We start from the raw sequence: 18,794 nt of genomic DNA on the forward strand, positions 1-18,794 counted from the left end.
CAAAAAGAGGAGACCCACTTGAAAAACCATAAAAACCCTCAAGGGAGACTAAGAGCCCCCTTAAACAGCAGCCTGCAAAACTTTGCGGCCAGAAGATGCATCTGCGTAAAGGTATGAACAGATGACCAGGTAGCCACCTTGCAAAGCTGAAGCCCAGAAGCCTGATGGCGAAAAGCCCAGGAAGCACTAAGCGCCTGAGTAGAGTGTGCCTTAACAGGGAAAGGAGGAACCTGAACCACTGTCTTGTCTGATCTATCTAGAAATAGTCGCAGCAGACGGAGGAAGCCCTTTCTTAGGGCCATCTGTAATCATAGAGCGAATCTGACTTACGAAAAAAAAAAAAAAGACTCCGTAGTTGCCAAGTACACCCTGATCGCCCGAACCACACCCCAAAGTATGCAGTACAAATTCCTTAGGATGTTTTGGCTTAGGACACAGAGGGTAACACAATTTCTTCATTCAAGTGAAAACTGGAAACCACCCTCGGAAGTAAGGACGGATCTGGACGAAGTACCACTTTAGCCCTGTGAACCACCAGATAGGGGCAACGACAGGACGCTGCCAGTTCCGACACCCTGCGCGCAGAAGTAAAAGCCACCAAGAAGGCCACCTTCTGGGATAGGGTGAGCAGGGGAATCTCCTGAATACTTTCAAAGGGAGGTTTCTGGAGAACCGACCGCACCAAATTAAGGTCCCAAGGCGACAACTGTGGTCGCACCTGAGGTACCAGGTGTCGCACCCCCTGGATGAAGTTACACACCAGGGAATGGGTGGCTAATGCCTTTGGAAAAAAAATTGCCAGGGTTGAGACTTGACCCTTGATAGTACTCAAGGTCAACTTTTGAACAACTCTTGTTTAAGAAAAGCCAAGATCCGAACCACAGAGTAAGAACGAGGGGGAGCCTTAAGAGACACACCACGCAATATACGCCTTCCACTTAGGATGATAGATCTTCCTAGAAGTCGCTTTCCTAGCTTTAAGCAGAATAGGAATCAATGAATCAGACCTTGTCCTCAAATACATGGCTTTCAACAGCCAAGCTGTTAAAGCCAGCGACCGTAAAGCAGGATGCAAGATTGGCCCCTGAGACAGCAAGTCCTCCCTAAGAGGAAGTCTCCAAGGATAGTCCGCTACTAGCCTGACCAGGTTAGCGTACCAAGCTCAGCGAGGCCAGTCCGGAGCCACAAGAATGATCGGAATCCCTTCCACCTCAATCCTGCGAAGAAGTCTTCGCAGAAACTTTAGGGGAGGAAAGGCATACATCAGCTGCTACTGACCCCACGGGGCCACCAGCGCGTCTGCCAGAGGAGCCTGGGAACGGGCCGCAAACCTCTGCACTTTCCTGCTGATACGAGACGCCAACAGATCTACATCTGGAGTGCCACAATGAAGGCAAAAATGCTGGAAAACCTCCAGATGGAGAGACCATTCCCCCTGCATCCAAGGCCTGTCGACTGAAGTAATCCGCATGCTAATTTTCCACCCCTGTAAATTGAACAGCAGAGAGAACTGGAACAAAGCGTTCCACCCACCGAAGGGTGCCTGCCACTTCCAAGGCCGCCAAGACACTTTTGGTGACCCCTTGGTGATTGACATAAGCCACAGCGGTTGCATTGTCCTATTGAATGAGCACTGGAAAACTCTGCAGGTACTCCGTCTAGTGGACTAGGCAAAGCCTGATCGCTCTCAGCTCCAGAACATTGATTGGTAACCTGGATTCTTCCAGGGACCAGACTCCTTGAGCAGATAACCTGCTGAGAACCCCTCCCCACCCGGACAGACTGGCATCCATGGTGACAATCGTCAAACATACAGGGAGAAGTATTTCCCTTGCTTGAGTATCAGGAACCAAAGCCACCATATCGGACTCCCTGGACACCTGGCTCAGCTGGATCTGATTGTCCAGGGAATTCGGATTCTTGTTCCATTTGAGAAGGATTTTTCTGAAGGATCCTCGTGTGTAAATGAGTGAAGGGGACCGCCTCAAAGGACGACACCATCGGTCCCAAAACTCTCATACAGGTCCGAAGGGACGACCACTTGCTGGACAGCAAAAGCTTAACCGCGGTCTGGAGTTTTTCCAGAGGAAGAAACCCTGGCTGAGGATAAGTCCAAAGTCAGGCCCAGATAGTCCAGTCTCATGGAATGGCCAGAGGATGACTTCTGAAGGTTGAAAATCGACCCCCAACTCCGCCAGAGTTCTCATGGCGATTTCCAAATTTGTTTCCAGCACAGTGGGAGACTCCGCACGTAGACGCAGATTGTCCAGGTAACCCAGGACAGATATCCCCCACTGTTGCAACAAAGCCAGGACCGGAGCAAACACCTTTGTGAAGACCATACGAGCAGAGGCGAGACCAAAAGGTAACGCCACAAATTCATAGTGATCCTTCCCCACAGCAAAACAGAGAAACTGTGTCCTGCACATATCGGGATGTGAAGGTAAGCATCTTTGATGTCTATGGAGGCCAGGAAATCCCCCTGATGTAAGGAAGCCACCACTGTGCTAACTGATTCCATCTTGAATTTGTGAACTCGCAGAACTGCCCCAGAGAGCCGGGGACAGTCGCACATTGGAAGGGAAGACACGCAATAGTGGGACGGATCAAAACTATCTGGTCACCAGACTGTATGACCTCTTAAACCCATTTGTCTTGTATCTGGTATAGCCACAGGTCCGGGAACTGGCAAAGACGTCCCCCCACCCCAGATATGGGTGAGGGCGGACCTTCAGGCCGAAGTGGCCTTGTCCTCAGGTCTGGAAAAAAAAAAAAACTTGATTTTGTTTGCCAGACCAGGGTCGCTTGGAACCACCCGAGGGGGCCCTCAAAAGGACTTTGCCTCATCGACCAATCCTGATAGACGAAAAAAAAAAACTTGTGTGCTGAAAATGAGGGACTCCTGTGGATTGATCCCCGCTGAGCAAAACTGAGTCCACCAGGCGCACCACCCGTGTGAAAGGGGCCCTAGATGGCTAGGAAGGAAGGTATTTTTCGGTGCAACTCACATCCACCAAAAAGGCCACTACATTTCAGGCACAGAAAGACTCAATGCCACCCTTCATTAAGTGTTGCTAAAAGTAAAACACTTTTAGTTTTGATAGAGTTGAGAGAGTATAGAAGACCCATTTCTTGCTACCTCTGCCCCCCCCCCCCCCCCCCCCCCATTAGGAAGATTCACCCTCTATTTGACCAGTTTACCACTATCATTTTAAGTGAAAGTAAAAGAAAATCCCGCATTTTGGTTTGTCCCCAGGAAAGTAAGAGGATATGTTTTTTTGATTGTTCTGGTGACCCCAGTGATACACTGGGATTCACTCACTTTGGAGCGATTTCCTCTAAATTCATGCTTTGGCTATGTGACAGCAAGTGAAGGAAAATCTCCCCTATAGGACACAGATGGCATTAAAAAAATATATAATAATAATTAATCCGATAGGTACTCTCCCATCTCCTGGTGGCAGATGTGTCCATGCTTTTAGACCTTCAAGCACAAAGGTTTGCACACAATTCATATCGCCTCTCCCTTCTAGCAAACAGTTTCTATCATTCTTGACCCAGATTCTGCCAATTTACAGGAACTAGAATAGGTTAATGCAACTAGAATAGGTCATTACATTTTTGCAATTAAGGCTACTAGTAGAAACCATAACCTTAAAGTGGTTTGAAACCCTTAAATATACCCTGTGAAGTCAATGGCCTCATGCGATACAAAACAATGGAAAAACCTCCTACATTAGGTTGTAAAAGTTTGTGTGCAAAGTTCACAATGTATAAAAAAGGGGAAGGAGAACTGAAATTACACACTGCAGAGGTCAGCAAGGAGAGCTCGCAAAAGCTGATTTGAGGGAAGGAATACATCCCCCTTCACACAGCACACAGGAACGTGTACGGCTTTAACTGAGCAGCGGCACACGCGCAGTGTATGGTGGCGCCGGGCGGCGCCATTTTTAAATCTAATGCAACTGATCGGAACTCCGCCTCCCCAGCACATACAAATTCAGAACGGTGGCTACTGAAACTATCGGCAGTACAACGGCCCTCACACCGCACCATTATCGGGGGTGACCCCCCAATACCCGGCCTCCGACACCGAGGAGCTCCCCCAGCCTACACAGGTCAGTGCCCGCCCCCAGTCCCAACGGCTGTCCTGTGGCACATGCGCAGTAGCGCATTTCCACGGACACAGGGAATCTGGAATATGGACGCAGGGACACATGGGTTTTATTAATATAGATATTAGGGATGCACCGAAATTTCGGCCACCGAAATCATCGGCTGAAAATGAGCCTCTCATTTCGGCCGATAATGGGTTAACAGTGCTGAAATTAATATGGCCGCTGTGAGGAAGGAGGAGGGCGCAGCGCAGGGCAGGTTTTAAAAAGTCCCGCCTCTGGTCGGCCGCCCACCTCTCAATGACGTCCCTACTACGATCTGTGCATTATGAATTGACATACCAGGCGGGAGGGCGGGGCGAGCGGCCGCTAATACATAGTGCTATGTGATCCTTCCTGTCAGCTCAGCGGGACTGTGACTGTGTGAATGAGATCTGATCTGACCTGACACCGGGCGGGGGGCGGGGGGAGCGGCCGCTAATAGTTGTAACTATGTGAGCCTTTCACTTCCTTGTCAGCGGAGATACATGCCTGACAAGGAAGTGAAAGGCTCACATAGTTACAGCTAATAGCGGCCGCTCCCCCGCCCGGTGTCAGGTCAGTTCAGATCTCATTCAACACAGTCACAGTCCCGCTGAGCTGACAGGAAGGATCACATAGTACTATGTATTAGCGGCTGCTCGCCCCGCCCTCCCGCCCGGACTGTCAGGGAATTGAAGAGAAGTGAAGCTCACATACTGACAGCTATTAGCAGCCGCTCGCCCGCCCGGTGTGTCAGTTCATTCATGGACAGATCGTAGTAGAAGTGACATCACCGGGAGGCCGGCAAGAGGCGGGACTTTTGAATAATGGACACAGTGACTGGAGGAGTGAGTAGGAGAGGGACGCTGAGCCTAAGCCGGTTCGGGGGGCTGATAGCTGAGGCAGCTTACCATTGGTATTTGTATTAATTATGCAGCATGATGGGGTTAATGTATTGTCACTGCTGCATTAGTGACCGACCAGTGGTAGTTAATTAACCCCTTTGTGCTGCATTAGTGCAACCAGTGTTAACACTGATACTGGTTGCACTAATGCAGCACAAAGGGGTTAATTAACTGCCACTGGTCGGTCAATAATGCATCAGTGACCAGCAGTGGTAATACATTAACCCCCTCATGCTGCATAATACAAATACTATTGGTAATTAAATTAACCTATTGCCAACCCATCACAGTACATATACTGTGACAGGGTGGAAGCGACAGGTGTACGTTGCTGCCTGTTTTTTGGTGTATGCCCCTGTTCCATCCATTTTAAATTTTTTTGGGGGAAAAACTGAATTTTTGTAAAATCTTACCTGTAAAATTCCTTTCTCTGAGTCCTCCGACAGTCGCCGCCTCCTCTAAGTCATCACAATTGGGTATTGTCCACCTATCCGTAGGAATAGCTAGGCATATAGACTTAGTCAAAAGACAAAAGGCATTAGCATGTACACACCCACGGGGGCTGTCCCATCTGGTCAATACCCCCCCTGCATCACCACTCCCAACTCAGTTTGGTAGCATAGCAGTAGGTAATAAGAACCCCAAAAGAGGGGCGGGGCGGCGACTGTCGGAGGACTCAGAGAAAGGAATTTTACAGGTAAGATTTTACAAAAATTACGTTTTCTCTTACGTCCTCCGACAGTCGCCGCCTCCTCCAAGTCATCACAATTGGGATGTCCCAAAGCAGTATAGACATAAGGGGTGGGAGACGCAACCGTAGAAAAGGCAACGCAGTACCCACATCAGAGAAAAGAATCTTACACGCACTGTAAGAACCAACTGGGCAACAACAAAACAATGCTCAACAGGAGCAACAGCCCAGGAAAGCAAATGCCAACAGCCAGGGACCCAGGAAAAAACCAAGGGTCCATCATGGCACAGCCGCACTGAGAACTTTGCGGCCAAAGGAAGCATCAGCTGATGCCAGAACGTCTACTTTGTAGAACTTGGAAAAAGTGTGCACCGACGACCAAGTCGCCGCCTTGCACACCTGGGCCACCGAGGCCCGATGCCAATAGGCCCAGGAAGTACTCAAAGACCTGGTAGAGTGCGCCTTAACAGGGAAGGGCGGAACCCGTCCCTTCAAGGCGTAAGCCTGCTCAATGGTCTGTCTGATCCATTTGGCAATAGTTCCTGCGGATGCAGCCATGCCCTTTCGAGGTCCCTCAGGAAGGACAAAGAGGTAATCTGTCTTCCGAAAGGATTCCGTAGACTTCAGGTAAACCCTGATCGCCCTAACAACATCCAAGGAATGCAAGGCAATCTCCTTCGGATGTTTAGGCTTCGTACAAAGCGAAGGCAGGACAATGTCCTCATTAAGGTGATAATCAGAGATCACCTTGGGAAGGAAGGATGGGGGTGGTCGCAAAACCACCTTATCCCTGTGAATTATCAAGTAAGGGGAACGGCAAGACAACTCCGCCAGTTCCGATACTCTACGAGCCAAAGTGATCGCCACAAGAAAAGCAACCTTTTTCGACAGCAGAGACGATATCTCCCTGATATTCTCGAAGGGAGCACGCTGCAAAGCGAACAGGACCAAATTCAAGTCCCATGGAGGCAAAGGCTCCTTTCTAGGAGGAGCCAAATGTCGCACACCTTGAATGAAGGTGCGCACCAAGGAATGAGACGCCACAGGGCGTTGGAAAAGGACCGCCAGTGCTGACACCTGGCCCTTTATTGTGGCCAGCGCCAGGCGCTGATCCACTCCAGACTGGAGGAAAGCCAAGATCCTCGACACCGAGTAAGAACAAGGGGAAAACCCCCTGGACTCACACCAGGTGAAGTAGGCCTTCCAGGTACGGTAATAAATCTTACCAGAGGAAGATTTCCTAGCCTTGATCAGGGTAGGAATAACCTCAGGAGATAGACCCTTGTCCTTTAAGACCTGGGTCTCAACAGCCAAGCCGTTAAAGCCAGCGGCCGTAAAGCAGGGTGGAAGATCGGACCTTGAGACAGAAGATCTTCCCGCAGAGGCAGGCGCCACGAAGGTGCCACTGCCATGTGAACAACGTCGGCGTACCAGGAGGAAAGGCGTACATCAGACGATACTGATGCCAAGGGGCCACCAACGCATCTGAGGCGTCCGCCAACGGATCGCGCGTTCTTGCCACGAAGCTTTCCACCTTTCGGTTTAGCCGAGATGCGAACAGATCCACAGCTGGGGATCCCCACTTCGCACACAGCATCTGAAAGACCTCCGGGTGCAGGGACCATCCCCCTGGTCCAGGGTCTGGCGGCTCAGATAGTCGGCCTGCCAATTCTCCACACCCGGAATGTGAAATGCCGAGATCGCCAGGACATGAGCCTCGGCCCAAGACAGAATGTCGGTCACCTCCCGGGCCGCTCGAGCACTCCTGGTGCCCCCTTGGTGGTTGATGTAAGCCACCGCAGTAGCATTGTCCGTCTGTACATGAACAGGCAGGCCCTGGAGACTGTCCGACCACTGGAAGAGACAGAGTTTTATTGCTCTTAGTTCCAGCACATTTATCGGGAGGGAGGATTCCTCCTCCGACCAAGTGCCCTGGGCAGACAGGGTGCCCAGGACTCCACCCCAGCCCGATAGGCTGGCGTCCGTGGTAACCACCGTCCACACTAACGGACGGAAGGACTTGCCTTCCGCCACCGCCGGGGACTGGATCCACCACAGAAGAGCCAATCTGGTCTGGCGACTCAAGGACACCTCCAGATCCAAGGACTGAGGAAGTCTGTCCCACCTGGCCAGGATCTCCGTCTGGAGAGCCCGCGTGTGGAACTGGGCAAAGGGAATCACCTCGAAGGCCGACACCATCAACCCCAGGCCCCGCATGCAGGTCCTGAGTGATGAGGACGGATTGTCCCTGAGGGACCTGAGTTCGTCCCGCAAAGTCCGGAGCTTGTCCTCCGGCAAGAAAACCTTTGCCTGAGCACAGTCCAGAACCATTCCCAGATAGGGAAGGCGAAGCGACGGAGAACGCTGATTTCTGAACGTTGATGGTCCATCCGAACTCCTGAAGCGTCTGTACCGTAATGGACAGGTCGCGCACAAGGTCCTGGCTGGCCCTCGATCTCAGAAGCAGATCGTCCAGGTACCCCAGGACCGCAATGCCCTGGGCCCGTAGCAGGCCCAGAACCGGTGCCAACACCTTGGTGAAGACCCTTGGAGCCGAAGCGAGACCGAAAGGTAACGCCACAAACTGGTAGTGGTCCTCCGCGATAGCAAACCGAAGGTACAGCTGATGACCTTCGAAAATGGGGACGTGCAGATACACATCCTTCAGATCTATCGAAGCCAGGAATTCTCCCGGACTCAAGGAGGCCACAACCGAACGGAGAGACTCCATTCGAAACTTTCGAACACGCACAAAGTGGGTCAGCGCTTTTAGGTCCAGAATAGGACGCACTTTGCCCTCCTTCCTGGGCACAGTGAACAGATTCGAATAAAACCCCCTAAACCTGTCCCGGTGAGGCACCGGTAAATTCACTCCCTGAGCAAGCAGGTCCTGCACCGCCTGATGCAAATCCTGCAGACGTCCCGGAAGCAGATGAAGATTGGAGGGAAATAATCTGTCCGCCGGCCTGGAAAGGAATTCGATCTTGTAACCTGATCGAACGATTTCCTGGACCCACCTGTCCGATACCCGTGCAGCCAAGGTTGAAGGAAACAACGCAAACGTCCCCCCACCCCTGAAATGGGTGAGGGCGCCCCTTCAGGCAGAGGCGGATTGTCCCGCCGAGCCGGCGTTGCCGGTCTTCTGCTTACCCGCCTTACCTGGTTGCCTTGGGCCTTGAAGGGCTTGCCCTTGGATTGGTTCCGAAAGGCACGAAAGGACCCCTGAGTGGATCTAGGTGCAGAACCCCGCTTGCCTCGGAAGGACTTGTTCTTCGGGTTCTGGGGTAGCATAGTGCTCTTGCCCCCCGTGACGCCTTTCACCAGGGTATCCAACGCCTCGCCAAAAAGGCGAGCCAGCATAGGGAAAATCAGCAACTGTTTTCCGTGAGGACTGGTCGGCCGACCAACTCTACAGCCATATCAGTCGCCGGTTAAGCACCGCGACACTCGAGAGGCGAGCCACCAAGGGGGCCTCATTTAAGGCTGCATCACACAAATACATGACTCCTTGGTGGATCTGGTCCATCATTTCCAGTCGGGCAGGCGGCACATCGTCAGACACTAGGTTGTTTCTAAACACCTTGATCCAATCAGCCACCGCCTGAGCCACCATAACGGACGCAAAAACGGGTTTGAGCAACGAACCCGCCACCGTATAGGAATGCCGGGCTAGAGACTCCAACCGCCGGTCCGTGGGATCCCGGAAAACTGGAGTATCCTCAGTAGGAACCAAGGTAGCCTTGTTCAGTACAGCCATAGTGTGATCTACCTGTGGAGGCACACACCATCGCGATTCCGTAGCCGGCGCAAAAGGATAAAGCAATTTGAACCGACTAGGCACCACGAATGGACGTTTCAACGTGCGCCACATTTCATCGACAGTGTAATGAAATTCAGCTGGGCAGGGAAAAACCTGCGCAGACTTGCGTGTCCTGTGCGTCCCAAAGGAGGACACCACGCCCGGAGGATTGGGCTCATCCACCAAATGCAAGGTTTCTTTTACAGAAACAATCAACTCATCCATGGTCGCCCGTTCTTCAGGTGACCCTGGGGAGGATGTGTCAACACCCTCCACCTCAGCCTCCCCCCTCAGACCCCGGAGGGTCTAAGGATGAGCGGGACCCTGAAAAGGGCACACTCGCAGCAGCAGCCATATCCCCATCTGAATCAGAAGAGAGAGACTGCCTGGGCCGTTTTCCCGCAGCCCGTTCAGACATCAGCATTTCCATATTTGCCACTAAAGTCGCAACTACAGCAGCTAAATCAGGTCGCAGCGGAGCCACAGGAGAACTGGGTTCCCCCACTAAAGCTGGAGGAAACTTGCTTTCCTGAGAATCCATGGCTCAAGAAAAAATTACAGTGCAAAAAAATGATGTACTGTCCCCTTAAATAGCGCTGCGGAATGCGCAGCCCACCGCTACTGTCACAGATATGAAGACCCCCAAAAGGAGAAAGAAACTGAGCCAGAAGCAGTATGCAGAAGAAGACAGAGAGATGCAGTGCAGAGCCCGCAGATCGTTGCTACCTGTGTCCTGTGCTGCCTGAGAGGAAAAGGAAATGCTGCTGGAAGGGGCTGGCTATAAGCCAGACCTAAGGGAAAATGGCTGCCCATAGGAAATGCATTGAGGCTTCACCAAGATGGCCGCCGACATGCGGCCGACCCGATCGTTCTACAGCACACAAAATGGCGGCAGAGGGCGCCAAAAACTATCAGTATACTCGCCCCAGAGGGGCCATATCCATGTGCAGGAAAAAAAAACGGAATTTTTGTAAAATCTTACCTGTAAAATTCCTTTCTCTGAGTCCTCCGACAGTCGCCGCCTCTTCATATTCGTCACATATGGGGTATTAGACTTTGCTCCGAAGGAGTAGCTAGGCAACAGAATATGTTAACATTAAAGCTTTTAACATATCCCACCCTCAAGGGGTGGTCCCCTCCGTCAATACCCTCCTACTTCCTGCAACCATATCTCAGTTTCAGTGGAATAGCAGTAGAGTATACAACCAAACCCCAAAAGAGGGGCGGGGGCGGCGACTGTCGGAGGACTCAGAGAAAGGAATTTTACAGGTAAGATTTTACAAAAATTCAGTTTTCTCTTATGTCCTCCGACAGTCGCCGCCTCTTCATATTCGTCACATATGGGGACATCCCAAAGCAGTGCAAACATGAGGGGTGGGAAACGCATCCGCGCCGAAAGGCAACGCAGTCTCCGCATCAAAGAAAGGAACCTTACCAAAGGAAGGAAACCAGCTGGGCTACAGGAAAAACAAGTGCTCAACAGGAGCAACAACCCAGGAAAAGACAAATAACCAGGGGATAAAAAACTTATCCCAACAGCCAGAGGTCCCCAACAAGGGACCCTAGGGAATTGCCGCACTAAGAACCTTGCGGCCAAAGGAAGCATCCGCCGATGCCTGAACATCTACTTTGTAGAATTTTGTGAAAGTATGCACGGTCGACCAGGTCGCCGCCTTACACACCTGGGCTACAGAAGCCCCATGACGACAGGCCCAAGACGTACTCAAAGATCTAGTAGAGTGCGCCTTCACAGGCACAGGGGGAACCTTCCCCTGCAAAGCATAGGCCTGTTCAATGGTCTGCCTGATCCATTTGGCGATGGCCATGCCCTTCCGAGGACCCTCTGGAAGAACAAACAAGGAGTCCGTCTTTCGAAAAGACTGTCGATTTAAGGTAAACCCTTATCGCCCGAACAACATCCAAAGAATGCAATCTCACCTCCTTTGGATGTTTAGGCTTCGCGCACAGCGAAGGCAAGACAATATCCTCATTAAGATGGAATTCCGAAACTCGCTTCGGAAGAAAAGAAGGATTAGGTCGCAAGACCACCTTATCCAAATGAACAACCAGATACGGAGACTTGCAGGACAAAGCCGCCAGCTCCGACACTCTGCGAGCCGAAGTGATCGCAACCAAAAAGGCGACCTTTTTGGACAACATAGACAACGAGATCTCCCTGATCTGTTCAAAAGGAGCACGTTGTAACACAGATAGAACGAGATTCAAGTCCCAAGGGGGCAGAGGATCCCTCCTAGGAGGAACCAGATGCCGCACTCCCTGAACAAAAGTGCCAACCAAGGAGTTGGAAGCCACGGGACGTTGAAACAGAACGGCCAGCGCAGACACCTGACCCTTTATCGTAGCCAGCGCCAAACGCTGATAGACACCCGTTTGAAGGAAGGACAGCACTCGGGAAACAGAGTACGTGCGGGGTGAAAACCCCCTGGACTCACACCAGACAAAAACGGAATTTTTGTAAAATCTTACCTATAAATTCCTTTCTCTGAGTCCTCCGACAGTCGCCGCCTCTTCATATTCGTCACATATGGGGTATTAGACTTTGCTCCGAAGGAGTAGCTAGGCAACAGAATATGTTAACAATAAAGCTTTAACATATCCCACCCTCAAGGGGTGGTCCCCTCAGTCAATACCCTCCTACTTCCTGCAACCATATCTCAGTTTTAGTGGAATAGCAGTAGAGTACACAATCAAACCCCAAAAGAGGGGCGGGGGCGGCGACTGTCGGAGGACTCAGAGAAAGGAATTTTACAAAAATTCCGTTTTCTCTTACGTCCTCCGACAGTCGCCGCCTCTTCATATTCGTCACATATGGGGACGTCCCAAAGCAGTGCAAACATGAGGGGTGGGAAACGCATTCCCGCCGAAAGGCAACGCAGTCTCCGCATCAAAGAAGGAACCTTACCAAAGGAAGGAACCAGCTGGGCAACAGCAAAAAACAAGTGCTCAACAGGAGCAACAACCCAGGAAAAGACAAAAAACCAGGGGATACAAAACTTATCCCAACAGCCAGAAGTCCCCAACAAGGGACCCTAGGGAACAGCCGCACTAAGAACCTTGCGGCCAAAGGAAGCATCCGCCGATGCCTGAACATCTACTTTGTAGAATTTTGTGAAAGTGTGCACGGTCGACCAAGTCGCCGCCTTACACACCTGGGCTACAGAAGCCCCATGACAGGCCCAAGACGTACTCAGAGATCTAGTCGAGTGCGCCTTCACAGGCACAGGGGGAACCTTCCCCTGCAAGGCATAGGCCTGTTCAATGGTCTGCCTGATCCATTTGGCGATGGTAGAGGCCGAAGCCGCCATGCCCTTCCGAGGACCCTCTGGAAGAATAAACAAGGAGTCCGTCTTTCGAAAAGACTCAGTCGACTTAAGGTAAACCCTTATCGCCCGAACAACATCCAGAGAGTGCAATCTCACCTCCTTCGGATGTTTAGGCTTCGTGCACAACGAAGGCAAGACAATATCCTCATTAAGATGGAAGTCCGAAACTCGTTTCGGAAGAAAAGAAGGATTAGGTCGCAAGACCACCTTATCCAAATGAATAACCAGGTACGGAGACTTGCAGGACAAAGCCGCCAGCTCCGACACTCTGCGAGCCGAAGTGATCGCCACCAAAAAGGCGACCTTTTTGGACAACATAGACAACGAGATCTCCCTGATCTGTTCAAAAGGAGCACGTTGTAACACAGATAGAACGAGATTCAAGTCCCAAGGGGGCAGAGGATCCCGCCTCGGGGGAACCAGATGCCGCACACCCTGAATAAAGGTGCCAACCAATGGGTTGGAAGCCACGGGACGTTGAAACAGAACGGCCAGAGCAGACACCTGACCCTTTATCGTAGCCAGCGCCAAACGCTGATCAACACCCGTTTGAAGGAAAGACAGCACACGGGACACCGAGTACGTGCGGGGTGAAAACCCCCTGGACTCACACCAGGCAAAATAGGCCTTCCAAGTACGGTAATAAACCTTCCCCGAGGAAGATTTCCTCGCATTGATTAAAGTATGGACGACCTCCGGAGAGAGACCCCTCTCCTTCAGGACCTCGGTCTCAACAGCCAGGCCGTCAAAGCCAGCGACTGTAAAGCAGGATGGTATATCGGTCCTTGAGACAGTAGATCGTCTCGAAGAGGCAGACGCCACGGGGCGTCGACCGCCAGATTCACGAGGTCTGCGTACCAGGACCGGCGAGGCCAGTCCGGTGCCACAAGAATCACCGTGCTGCGTTCCGAGTGTAACCTGCGAAGGAACCTGGACAGCAACTGAATCGGTGGAAACGCGTACATCAGCCTGTACTGATGCCACGGGGCCACTAACGCGTCCGACGCGTCTGCCCGAGGGTCGCGCGTCCTTGCCACGAACCTCTTCACCTTGTTGTTGAGGCGAGACGCGAACAGGTCCACATCTGGAAGACCCCACTTCGCGCACAACGTCTGGAAGACAGCCGGATGGAGAGACCATTCCCCCTGATCCAGGGTCTGGCGACTCAGATAGTCCGCCTGCCAGTTCTCCACTCCCGGAATGTGGACCGCCGTTATCACCGAAACATGAGTCTCGGCCCAAGACAGAATGTCGGCCACTTCTCGAGCCGCTCGGGCACTCTTGGTGCCCCCTTGGTGGTTGATGTAGGCCACCGCCGTGGCATTGTCCGTCTGCACCCGAACCGGGCAACCCTGCAGCCGGTCCGTCCAGCGATGAAGACAGAGACTTATCGCACGCAATTCCAGAATGTTGATCGGAAGGGAAGACTCCCCCTCCGACCAAGTCCCCTGAGCGGACAGAACGCCCAGAACTCCACCCCAGCCCGACAGGCTGGCATCCGTGGTGATTACCGTCCACGAGATCGGACGAAACGACTTGCCCCCGGACACCAACGGGGACTAGAGCCACCACAGAAGGTTTTCCCTGGTGCGAAGACTCAACGAGATTTGAAGATCCAGAGATTGAGGTCGCCCGTCCCACCTGGACAGGATCTCCGCTTGGAGACCCCGCGTGTGAAACTGTGCGAAAGGAATCGCCTCGAAGGCCGAGACCATCAATCCCAGACATCTCATACACGTCCGCAGAGACGAGTTCGGAACGTCCCTGAGGGACCTGACTTCCTCCCGGAGAGTCCTGAGTTTGTCTTCCGGCAGGAAGACCTTCGCCTGCACCGAGTCCAGTATCATTCCCAGATAGGGGAGACGAACCGACGGACTCAGTGTCGACTTTGGAAAATTTATCGTCCAACCAAACTCCTGTAGAGTTTGCATCGTGACAGACAGGTCCTCCTCCAGACCCTGGCTGGTCGCAGACCGAACCAGAATGTCGTCCAGATACCCCAGGACAGAAACGCCCTGGGCCCTCAATAATGCCAGAACCGGTGCAAGCACCTTGGTGAAGACCCGCGGAGCCGAGGCGAGACCAAAGGGCAACGCCACGAACTGGTAGTGATCCTCCGCAATGGCAAATCGAAGGTACCTCTGATGACCCTCGAATATGGGGATGTGAAGGTACGCATCCTTCAAATCGATGGAGGCCATGAATTCCCCCGGAGCCAGGGCAGCCACCACCGACCGCAGGGATTCCATGCGGAACTTGCGAACCCGCACAGAGCGGTTCAGAGCCTTCAAGTCCAGAATCGGACGAACCTTGCCCTCCTTTCTGGGCACGGTGAACAGATTGGAATAAAACCCCCGAAACCTGTCCCGATGAGGCACCAGAACCACCAGAACCACCACTCCCTGAGCCCTCAGGTCCCGCACCGCCAGGTGCAGGTCCCGCAAGCGCTCTGGAGACAGTTGAAGATTTGAGGGAAAAAATCTGCTCTCCGGCCGAGAGAGAAACTCGATCTTGTAACCAGATCGAACGATTTCCAGAACCCATCTGTCCCGCACACGGGCCAAACAGGGCTGAAGAAAACCGAGCAAGCGTCCCCCCACCCCAAAACTGGGTGAGGGCGCCCCTTCAGGCCGAACTGTTATGGGCTGCAGGTCCGGATTGGCCGGACTTCTGTTTACCAGACCAGGGCTTCTTCTGAGAGCCTTGACCTTTGAACGGTTTGCCCTTGTAGTGCGGCCGAAAGGCACGAAAGGACCCCTGAGGGGGCCGAAAATTAGCATGCTTCTTCCCAGAAGCCCCCTTAGCCTTGGGGAAATGGGGCAAGAGAGTGCTCTTACCCCCGGTGATCCCCTTAATCAACACATCCAAGGACTCCCCAAAAAGGCGAGACCCATCATAAGGCAGATTGGCTAAGGTCTTACGTGAAGATTGGTCCACCGACCAACATTTCAACCAAACCAGGCGGCGAGACAACACCGCCACGCTGTGCACACGTGCAGCCAACGGAATCAGGTCCAGGTCCGCATCACACAGATACATGACACCCTGGTGGATCTGATCCACCATATCCAGGGTCGCCGGCGAGGCCGAGTCGGCCACTAGGACGCGCCTAAGCATCTGCGTCCAACTTGCGATCGCCTGGGCCGCCATGAGAGAAGCAAACAGAGCCTTAAGCATAGAACCCGTAACAGAATAAGTATGACGGGCAAGAGACTCCAATCTCCTATCCGTGGCATCACGGAAAACAGGGGAACCCTCTGCAGGAATCGCAGTGGCTTTGTTCAAAACCGCAATGGCATGATCCACTGGTGGAGGCACACACCACCTTTCATCAGTGGCAGGCGAAAAAGGATAACGCAGCTTGAATTTACTCGGTACCGCAAAAGGCTTGCGCAGATCGCGCCATTGATCCTTAACAGCGCGCTGAAAATCAGCATTGCAGGGAAAAACCTGCGGCGTCCTGCGTGTCCTCTGCGTCCCATAAGCCGCCAAGGCAGCGGGGGGACACACTTCGTCCTGCAAACGCAGCGTTTGCTTAATGGAAGCAATCAACTCATCCATGATTGCAAGCTCTTCAGGCGAGCCAGGGGGAGAATTATCAACCCCCTCAACTTCAGCCTCCACCTCAGACCCCACTAGATCAAGAGAGGAGCGGGACCCCGATAAGGAGGCCCCTGCCAGAACAGCCCCATCACCTTCACCCTCAGAATCAGAGGAAAGAGCAACTCTGGGCCTTTTAGTAGATTGAGCAGCCACCAGCATTTGCACCTGAGCAGCAAGGCCAGCCACAATAGTGGCTAAATCCCCCCCTGGGGGGGAAACAGCGGTCCCCTGGCTTTCCACCAATACTGTAGGAAATTTGCCCTCCTGAGAATCCATTGCCCCTGTAATGCCAGACAACCAAGGGTTAACTGCCCCTTTTAAGCAAGCGCGGCAAGCGCAGCCCACCGCACCACACTCAAGCACAATGAGACCCCCACAGGGAATATGCAAACTGAACACAGGCAATGGATAGCAAGAACAGAAGGATAAAACCTGAGGAGACCCTCGCCGCTGCTGCTGCCTCGATCGGTGTTCCAGGAAAGAGGAAGTGATGCTGCCAGGGCGCTTCTATGTAAGCCTATGGAGGCTACAAGAAAATGGCCGCCATGCATGTAAACCATGCGGCCGGAGCGGGTGTAGGCAAAATGGCGTCGTTTGGCGCCGAAACCGCCGCTCCACAGTGCATTAAAACACACATTACATTCCAATATCAGAATACATGTCAGATCGCCGCAGCGATCGCCGTATATGCCCAAACATGCCAAAAAAACATGCCCCACAGCACACAGCTTCTCACACTGACCAGTCTGACACACACAGTGTCATACAGCTCCCCCCCCCCCCCTTGCAGCCCACAGCATGCAGCCGAGAGATAGGGAGACAAGCAGTGTGAATAGAGGCAGGTTACACAGTCCCAGACTGACACCCCCCCAGACAGACAGGTCCCCACATAGATACACTTACCTCACATGGCGTGGGGGACCCGCACAGGCGAACAAGCCGCTGCACATGAGGCAGGGAGAGTCGCAATTCAAGACGCACAAAATGGGGGTTAAGAAACCGCACAGCGTCCAGTGAGGTAGCCACCTCACCAATCATCCCTGCACCGAACAGGGATCGGTCGTTCACTGTGCCAGGAGCGTTACCTGGTTGAAAGCTCGATGGCAGACTGGGAAGCCACTGACCCACGACCTGCGACCAGGGGGATCAGCCCGAGACCCAGTCCGCATGATCCTCTTCGTCCGAAGAACTAACTAACGCTGACAAAATAACAGCTAAATAAAAGGTAGAGAGAAAAACTCAAACAAAATATTAAAAAGAAGAAAGAGTCTGGGACAGAAAGTCCCAGCACAGAGAGAGCCAGCCACTCCTGACAAGCTAGACATTAAAACTGAGATATGGTTGCAGGAAGTAGGAGGGTATTGACTGAGGGGACCACCCCTTGAGGGTGGGATATGTTAAAAGCTTTATTGTTAACATATTCTGTTGCCTAGCTACTCCTTCGGAGCAAAGTCTAATACCCCATATGTGACGAATATGAAGAGGCGGCGACTGTCGGAGGACGTAAGAGAAATAGGCCTTCCAAGTACGGTAATAAACCTTCCCCGAGGAAGACTTCCTCGCGTTGATCAAGGTATGAACGACCTCTGGGGAGAGACCCTTCTCCTTCAGGACCTCGGTCTCAACAGCCAGGCCGTCAAAGCCAGCGACTGTAAAGCAGGATGGTATATCGGTCCTTGAGACAGGAGATAGTCTCGAAGAGGCAGACGCCACGGGGCGTCGACCGCCAGATTCACGAGGTCTGCGTACCAGGACCGGCGAGGCCAGTCCGGTGCCACAAGAATCACCGTGCTGCGTTCCGAGTGTAACCTGCGAAGGAACCTGGACAGCAACTGAATCGGTGGAAACGCGTACATCAGCCTGTACTGATGCCACGGGGCCACTAACGCGTCCGACGCGTCTGCCCGAGGGTCGCGCGTTCTTGCCACGAACCTTCTCACCTTGTTGTTGAGACGAGACGCGAACAGGTCCACATCTGGAAGACCCCACTTCGCGCACAACATCTGGAAGACAGCCGGGTGGAGAGACCATTCCCCCTGATCCAGGGTCTGGCGACTCAGATAGTCCGCCTGCCAGTTCTCCACCCCCGGAATGTGAACCACCGTTATCGCCGGGACATGAGTCTCAGCCCAAGACAGAATGTCGGCCACTTCGAGCCGCTGGGGCACTCCTGGTGCCCCCTTGGTGGTTGATGTAGGCCACCGCCGTGGCATTGTCCGTCTGCACCCGAACCGGGCAGCCCTGCAGCCGGTCCGTCCAGCGATGAAGACAGAGATTTATTGCACGCAATTCCAGAATGTTGATCGGAAGGGAGGA

The 18,794-nt window shown here is 52.9% G+C and overlaps 1 protein-coding gene across 2 annotated transcripts in view; it reads right to left on the bottom strand.

Annotated features, from left to right (window-relative positions):
* Positions 1 to 18,794, bottom strand: part of ATF7IP (activating transcription factor 7 interacting protein) — a 233,313-nt gene that overhangs the window by 104,391 nt on the left and 110,128 nt on the right. The window lies entirely within an intron of this gene.

This window comes from Pelophylax lessonae (genome assembly GCF_965119305.1).
Source record: "Pelophylax lessonae genome assembly, chromosome: 8".
In the NCBI taxonomy this organism is placed as follows: domain Eukaryota; kingdom Metazoa; phylum Chordata; class Amphibia; order Anura; family Ranidae; genus Pelophylax; species Pelophylax lessonae.